Genomic DNA, 8771 nt, shown 5'->3' with positions numbered 1-8771 from the left:
GTTTTCGCCGTCAGGCGCGATCCGGCGCTTTTGACAGAAACCGGATCCGGCGAAATGCAATGCCGGATCCGGTTTCCCCCCCATTGACTTGCATTTGCGCCGGATCGCGCCGGATGGCCATGCGTTTCATCCGGCGTCTGGAAAAAACGGCTACTGTAACGTTTTTTGTCTCCGGCGAAAAAGCCGGACACGCCGGATCCGGCGCGTCCGGCTTTTTCACACAATGAAAGCCTATGAGCGCCGCAATGCGCCTGATCCGGCGAAAGCCGGATCCGGTGGCCGGATCCGGTTTTTTTGGTCTGAGCATGCTCAGTAGCTCTGCCCACAAGACATATATAGAAGCAAGACAGTGGGACCCACAGCCACACCCAACATGCCACCCAAGAAAGCAAACAAGCGCAGCAGGAGAAGGCAGGAGACCACTGCAGCACCATCAGCACCACCACCACCCCAAATGGAGCAGCAAATGGAACATGCTGAGGAGGGGAGTCCAGAAGCAGATGAGAGACGGTAATTATCAAATCCCCCATTCCTCCAAACTAGGGCCATGGAATATCAAGATATTCATTGGCCCTTTGTTTCTCTTTATTCAACAGCCGCCAAAGAGATGCAGCAGCAGCAGCAGAAATGGCATCACTGGCAGCAGCAACAGCAGCAGCAATACCCACAGCCATGGAGTCTGGCCATCAACAGGACAGCACATCTTCTTCTGGGAGCCCTCCCTCGCATCGTCAGCGTTTGACGGTAAGTTTTTATTTCCAAAATCCATCATCTCTGTAATATATGTCTATTCATTGCCTTTTATTTCAAAACAGGAATCACAAGATGAAGAGGAGCTCCCAGAAGAAGAAGGAAGGGGTGGACAGACACCTGGAGTGGGCTCACAATTGGTAAGTTTTTTGCATCAAACGCAGAAACACAACATCACACTACACACAACACATAGAAAACAATGTTCTGCAGACCACACACAGCAAACAAATGCCTACATCCAAAGACATAACATTTTTTGTTTTCTTCTCTAGTCTTCCCAATCTGGTGCTTGGCCAAGAGGTCCTCGCAGTGCCTCCCAGGGTCGTCGGCGACAGCAACGCGGCGGTCACCAGCGTGTAAGTATAAATATTTTTGCTTTGTTTTTTTGCACTTTTTCTTTCATTTCTTTTGTGGAGGCTAATTATGTTATTTTTGTCTTTTTCTTTAACAGCCTTCACAGCGTGCTCCCGACTCTGACGGTGAGGATGGAGGACTCGATGTGGACCACCTCATCGATCTCGTCAGAGAAAGGGAGCCGCTCTGGAATATGGCTGACCGCCGCCACGCTGACCTTATCGTTACCCGACGACTCTGGGAGGAAATCTGTTCACTCCTTGTGGGCCGCTGGGAGGACCTCGATGTTCGGGCCCAGATTAAAGAGCGTAAGTATATACAGTACCGGTTGCTTGATGTAAACCAGTGTTTCCCGAACTCCAGTCCTCGTGGTCCCCACGAATCATGTGTTCAGGATTTCTATTTACTATGGAAATCCTGAAAACATGACCCCTGGGGACCATGAGGACTGGAGTTTGGGAAACACTGATGTTGTATACTAACCACTCCTTTCTCGTTTCAGGGAACAGAATTGTGAATCGGTGGTGGTCTGTGAGGGATCGTTTCAAGAAGGAGTTCAATAAAGAGATGCGGGCCCCGAGTGGATCTGGAGGACGCAGGAGCAAGTACAAGTACGCACAAGCCCTGTCGTTCCTCCGGGAGACAATGCTCACCAGAAGGTAAATATTACACACCACATGTGACAAAAAAATGTTTAGATGTAACTTTTTTTTTTCAGCCAGGGCCATACCATGTCACTATTTTAATTGTTTTTTTTCTCTTTATTCCACAGCACGGTGAGCAGCACTCGGGAGCCTGCACGATTGGACCCTTCTGAGGCGATCCCTGAGGAGACCGGCACCGAGGGACACTTCGACCGCCCCGGTACATCTGCACCTTCCCAGCCTTCCCACACATTCGACCCATCTGTCCCATCCACCAGCACAGGAGCATCGTGGCCGCCTACATTACATGAAGCTGCTGGTGAGGAGATCGCTTTCCCTTTACCCCACCCTTCTGCCCCTGCCACCTCTAGTACACCTGCGGGTACTGGGCGACAGCGGCAGAGGGGTCAGGAAAAGAGTTATGCGCAAGAGTTCTTGCATCTGAATGCATCTTTCCAGAACTGTCTAAATGTCTTGTCAGAGCAAATCTCCGCAGGCTTTCAGCAGATCAACTCCAGCATTCTGGAGGTGAAGACACTTCTGCAAACCATGCATTCAGAAGCAAGATCTTCGCCAAACCACACCTTTTTCAGGTCTGTTGTGGAGCGCATGGCAACACTATCTCCAACCCAGCAGATGCATGTAATGCATTCGTGCCACGGTGCTCTACAGCAGGTTACCTCCCAACCTCCACCTCCCACCACTGTAGTTCCTCCACCTGCACCCCCTCCAGCCACTTTCCATCCTCCCCCTCCTATTACATCTGCACCCCCTCCAGCCACTTTCCATCCTCCCCCTCCTATTACATCTGCACCCCCTCCAGCCACTCTCCATCCTCCCCCTCCTATTACATACCAGCAACCTCCCCAGTAGCAGACATCTCCCCACTTCCAGCAACCTGCCCCGTACCAAACTCCTTCCCCGTACCAAACTCCTTCCCCATACAACTTTCCATCAACATCATCTGCTCCTACAGTCCCTGCCCAACCCTCCACTCCACCGCCCACCACCTCTTCTGCCTCCCACATGTCCACCCATTCTGTAGCTTTTTCCACACCTTCACCTCTAACTGTTCCTTCCCCACCACGATCCCAGTCCTCTCTCCACACACCCAGTGTCGAAGTGTCCCGCAGCCCCTCCAGCAGTATTTCCACCCCACACTACACAGATTTGTAATGTGTGTTTTTTAATAAAAATGCCCATTGGGTTTAAAACCTTTATTAAAAAAGTTTTTTGCACTTTAAAAACATTTTATAAAAAAAAAAAATTTTAAATAAAAGTTAAATTATCGTTTCACAATGGTTGTCTGTAATTTCTTTCTGCGGCGAACTATGTTTAAAAAAAAGGTTAAATACAGGGTATTTCAAAGGTAAAAAGGTATTCAAAACCAGGTATATAACTGTGGGTAAATTTTAGCTTTTTGCCACAGTTGTGTTCCTGGTTGTGTTTGAAGCAAAGTATTTCACCTAAAAAGTTGTGTTTATTGTTGGTGATTTCCTAACAATGTACACAACTTTTGTTAAAAGGTGAAATACTTTGCATAAAACACAACCAGGTACACACCTGTGGCCTAAAGCTAAAAATAGTAAGACCATGACAAGATAGCCAACTTTGGTTGGCAAAGGTATATACTGTTGGTCCAGAAGGTACACAAGTTTGGTTAGGGCACAAATCTTTCACACTCTGTCATCCTGCCAGTGTACTCTGCCTTGAGGTGACATAAAGTATAGTGCAAAATTGTCCCTCATTACTGAAACCGTCACAGAACTTCTAGTGGTAATGTCATGGTAATCTTGCAAGGTGGTTTCTTCAGAGGTGTCCTCAATGGAAATGGGTTCCTTGCAGATAACAAAATTGTGGAGTACCACGCACGCTTTGATCACCTCGTCCACAGTTTCTGTCTTGAGGTTGATCGCAGTCAATAGGACCCGCCATTTGGCTGTCAGAATACCAAAGGTACATTCAACCATTCTTCTTGCTCTTGTGAGGCGGTAATTAAAAATGCGTTTTGGTCTTGTCAATCCTCTGCTAGCGTATGGTTTCAAAAGGTGTTCTGACAGCTGGAAGGCTTCATCCCCTACACAGACAAATGGCATAGGTGGACCAGATGTTTGCGGCAGCGGTCTAGGTGGTGGGAACTGGAAGGTGTTTCCATACAGTTTACGCCCCATGGCAGACAGTTTGAAAACTTGAGAGTCATTGGAGCGGCCATAGGCCCCAATATCAACCGCAATAAATTTGTATTCCGCGTCAGCGATGGCCATGAGGACAATTGAAAAATATTTCTTGTAATTGAAATATTCCGATCCCGATCCAGCTGGCTTTACAATGCGGATATGTTTCCCGTCCACAGCGCCCAAGCAGTTTGGAAACTGACATATCTGTTGAAACTTGTCAGCAATTTCAATCCACCTCTCTGTTGTGGGCTCTGGTAAAAACTCTTCAGCTAAGGAGTCCCACAGTGCACGGCATGTGTACTTCACAATTCCAGATATGGTGGAAATCCCGAGTCTGTACTGGAAATGCAGTGACGAAAGGGATTCTCCAGTTGCAAGAAATCTGTGGGGAATTAAAAAACAATAAATTAGTTTTAAATCACAGCATTACATACCAAAACTGAGCTATAACACTTGGAGATACAAACTACCACCAACAAGATTGCAGTGAAAGTGTGCTCTGATGCGATCACATCCAATAAATGTGGCTTACCTTAAAGTCACCATCAGACGCTCTGCGGGTGAAACAGAGAAGCGGCAATAGGTGTCCGCTTTTCTTATGAGGTGTGCAATGCGCTCCACCAAGTAATCAAAATTCTCCATTTTCATCCGAACATATCCAAAAAATGTATCCGGGTTTCGTCGAAGGTCCATGCAGAGTGTAGAATAGACCCCACGCGTCATTCTCTTGGCTGTGATGGGGTGGATCCACAAACGTCGTCTACGATGCCTGATGCGCTGCTGTCTCGCTCTCTCCTTCTCCAGAACAATCACCCTCAAACGATTCGCCTCCGCTATAAAATCCGCCAAATTCTTCAAAATATTTCCAATGACAACATCCATCTTCGCCAGTAACTTGCTCTTCTCTCCAACCTGCACTTTCTCCTCTACAACCTGTCAAAGAAGGGCTGTAGGAACATGCTATATATAGTTTTCCAGTAGCCAATCCCGTTCGGAAGGCCACAAGGGTCAATTTTAAAAACCGGATCCGGCGTAATCCGTCGAAAAACAGATGTACCGGATGAGACGGATCCGGTTTTGTCTGTCAAGAAAAAGACGGATCCGGCAGAAAACCGGATCCGTCACATCCGGTTTTACGAAACATTTGCCGGATCCGGCGTTCCGGCACGACGCCGGATCGCGCCTGACGCCGAAAACCTGATGTGTGAAAGTAGCCTTATAAAAAAATTTAGGTTTGGTTTGGTAGATCTTCTTATAAATCCATAAAACCGACACAATAGTCTGATAACATTATTCCCAGATACCATATGTGAGTCAGAAAGGCATGCAGGCATCTTCTCCATGCTGTTCCCATTTAGTTTTTGCTCTTTCCCATCAATTTCAGCTTTTTTCCCATGCTCCCATACCTGTTTGTTGGATCCATCAGAAACATTTTCAGCTTTCCCTTTGTCTTGTATTGGATTCGTTATTCGGTACAAATGCACAGATATTAGAGATTCTTTGTGCCGATTTTTCCAAATCCAAATATTTCACTATTCGCTCATCACTACTAATTATATTACACACTGGCATATTTGTATCTATCTATCTATCTATCTATCTATCTATCTATCATCTATCATGTTCCTCATCGCTATCTATCTCTAGCTTTGAACATCTTTGATATATAACACTGTTTAATTTCTGTACTGCATTTTATTCCATACGTGTCACACTAACAGCCCACTAACTGCACACTGACACATAGATATGGACAGCACACGGATGTCTCACAGATATGAATCACAGATCTCACCAGTACTGTTTTTTCCAGTACCGGAATTATCAGAACGTGTGAAGTGGGCAATGGCCAGTGAAGTGCCCATCACAGGAGGGGGCCTCTGGAACCAGGGTTCACCTGACTAGCTAATCATAGAAAGGATAAGCTACTGGTGTTAAAACAATATAAAGAACAGGAGAAACAATGGAGTCCAAAGCTATTTCATTAGAAACAATTTTTTATTTGTATCAAAAAAGAAGGCACATAAAGAGAACACGACAATGTAAAATGTACTTAAGTGAGGCATATAATATGTAAGTAACCCAGAACCAATTGAATGACAGGTCAGCACTGTTAATAGTCAGAAGGGTAACTGAATAGACAGGCCTACTATGGTATAGGTAGGTCAAGCATCAGATTAATAAGTAATGTATCAATCATTGCACATAGCCCAAATCTTTTACCAATAATGTTGCAAAGGTTAAAGGTGAATTATATAGTATTAGAAACAGCAGCAGAATATGATAAAATCTGGATGTCTACAGGGGTAACCAAATCACAACTATATAAATGAGGGCATGAATATATAATATGTACTAAGGCCTTTCATGTACCAAAAAGGAAGGCAAAGTTGGTCCTCACTTGGTAAAATATTTCAAGTGTTACCTAGGTATAACATGCAACTGCACTCATAACTGTCAAATGACATATATATATATATCTGAAGACCTAAGTGGACCCCATCAAATTGAAAAGAGCCCCACAAAGGAACACTAGGGTTAGTGTGTATGACAAAAGATCTATAAAGGAGCAGTGTGCATGTAAACACTGAAACAATAGCCATGCCTAAAACATAATTTGATAATATATATTAAATGGTAAATGAAAAGCAAGTCAGATAATCAGAGAGTAACATACCCATCATGGCACAATGTAAAAAGAAGTGCTGGCCCAGGACCCAACGCACGTTTCGCGGCTGAAAACGCCGCTTCCTCATTTCAATGCCAGAACACACCCCCCCTGGACGTTTTTCTTACAAGCAAGAGCTGATATCTATCAAACCCTGCAAACTGGCTACAGAAGGTAAATTACTTATTATCAGCATTCTGCAGCCCAGATATGCACTGAGATTATGTGAAAAGCCCGGACAACCAGTTTAAAGTTACAGTCCACAAAAAAAGTCCACTGAGCCAACTGTCAGCGAGCACCCTGGTCCCCTTGTACATAAAAACAGACAGAACGAATGTAGCTTACACAATTTACCTTCACTCCGCAGTCGCAGCAGCCCATGTAATCAAGGTCCCGAATCACAGTAAAGATCCAACAGGGATAACTTTTATTGATGGATGAATAAAGTACAAACACAGGCTTCCTGCTCTCTCCCTAGCTTTGTCCACGACCGTACCAACAATAGCCACTGCAGCCAAAAGAGGTGGCAGTCCTCCATGCTGTAATCTGCATGCTTGAAGTCCCTTCGGCGGGACCCTTATGTAGTCCTGGGTCCCGTGTTACTGTCCTTAGTCCGGGGCAGCAGATTCTCTTCCCCTCCTGGAGTCTGGTAATGCCCGTGTTGCTGTCCTTAAGTCCAAGGCAACAGATTATATCCCCTCCTGGGGTCTGGCAATGCCCTGGCTATTCAGCACATCTGCCCTTGGCAAACGTTCCCGCTTCCTGCTCCCTTAAGGCTGCTGACCCAGCCCACAAAGTTAACTCTTCACTATCCCTAAGTTAATACAATACACAAGTTAAAGGGAAACTTCACAAATGAATACCTTACAAGTCAATACACATATAAAAGGCATTACAATCACAGCACATTCATACATATAAGTGGTGCATTACATTAACACAGACATTATTAAACAGGTACACCATCCGGGTACCACAGTAAAGGCACAGGCCCAGCACAGGGGAGAGAGGGGCAAACGAGGGTCCCCACCACCTCCATACACAGACATTATATCAGATTGTGCAAGGTCAACCCATCTTAAGCCCCCGTTACACATAGCGATATCGCTAGCAATATCGCTGTAACGTCACCGATTTTGTGACCTAGCAGCGATATTGCTGGCGATATCGCTATGTCTGATACTTACCTCCAACCTGCTCCCCCGCTGCTCATCGCTGGTCGCGCAAGAACGTCCTGGGCTGTTTCTCGTCGTCAGCTTCCTGCTGTGGAGACGAGCGACGCGTGGAGCCGGGCGGGAGGACGTCAGGATCGCCGCGTCTGACAGGTAAGTAGCGACCCCCGACCCTAGCGATGTCGCTGGTGAGATCTGCCTGTGTGGCAGCTCACTAGCGACCACTTAGCGATGCACCAGCAATCCATATCGTTGTCGGGATCGCTGGTGCATCGCTAAGTGTAACGGTACCCTTACAGTAACAGTAGTATGCATCCTGTACTAAAGATTAACATCAGAGTGCATTTCTAAAAATAAATGATGTTACTCAGCACGTAAGAAAGCCATGTTTCATTGTTTAATTTACAAATAAGAAAATAGGTCTAATTTTAATGTTTTTAAATCAGCTTTTTCTTATTTAGCAGCTAACATGTAGCTCTTTATCTTTTCTGACTTACTGTGTGATTAAAGAACAGCTCTGTATGAATGAGATGGCTATCTTCTATAACCTTTCTTCGCACCATTTGCTTCATTTTGCTGTTCTGATATGCTGATCATTACTGTAATGCACATTTGATGAAAAATTGCTTTAAATACAATTTGAAGAGGTATTTGCAGTCAGTGATTGATGTGCATATTACTTGTTCTGCTGTGTTTAACTGATGAATTGAGCTTTACTGATATTATAGGTATGCATAGATTGTGGCAATGAGAGCACACTACGTATAATTGCATTGAGGCAAACGAAAAACATTTGCAATGGATTTTTCAGACACGCAGTGTGTACATATTCTACACAGGACAAATAATTGCTCAAGGTGTCTGTAGTGACATGATATTCATTTAAAACTATGTAAATATATATATATGTATATACATAATATCAATATTAATATGGTATATGCATAATATATTGTATATAGTATATACACTCACTGGCCACTTTATTAGGTACACCTGTCCA

This window comes from Dendrobates tinctorius, unplaced genomic scaffold (assembly GCF_039654945.1).
Source record: "Dendrobates tinctorius isolate UK_male_01 unplaced genomic scaffold, ASM3965494v1 ptg000163l, whole genome shotgun sequence".
Classification (NCBI taxonomy): Eukaryota; Metazoa; Chordata; class Amphibia; order Anura; family Dendrobatidae; genus Dendrobates; species Dendrobates tinctorius.
Note: the sequence above shows the minus strand (reverse complement) of the source record.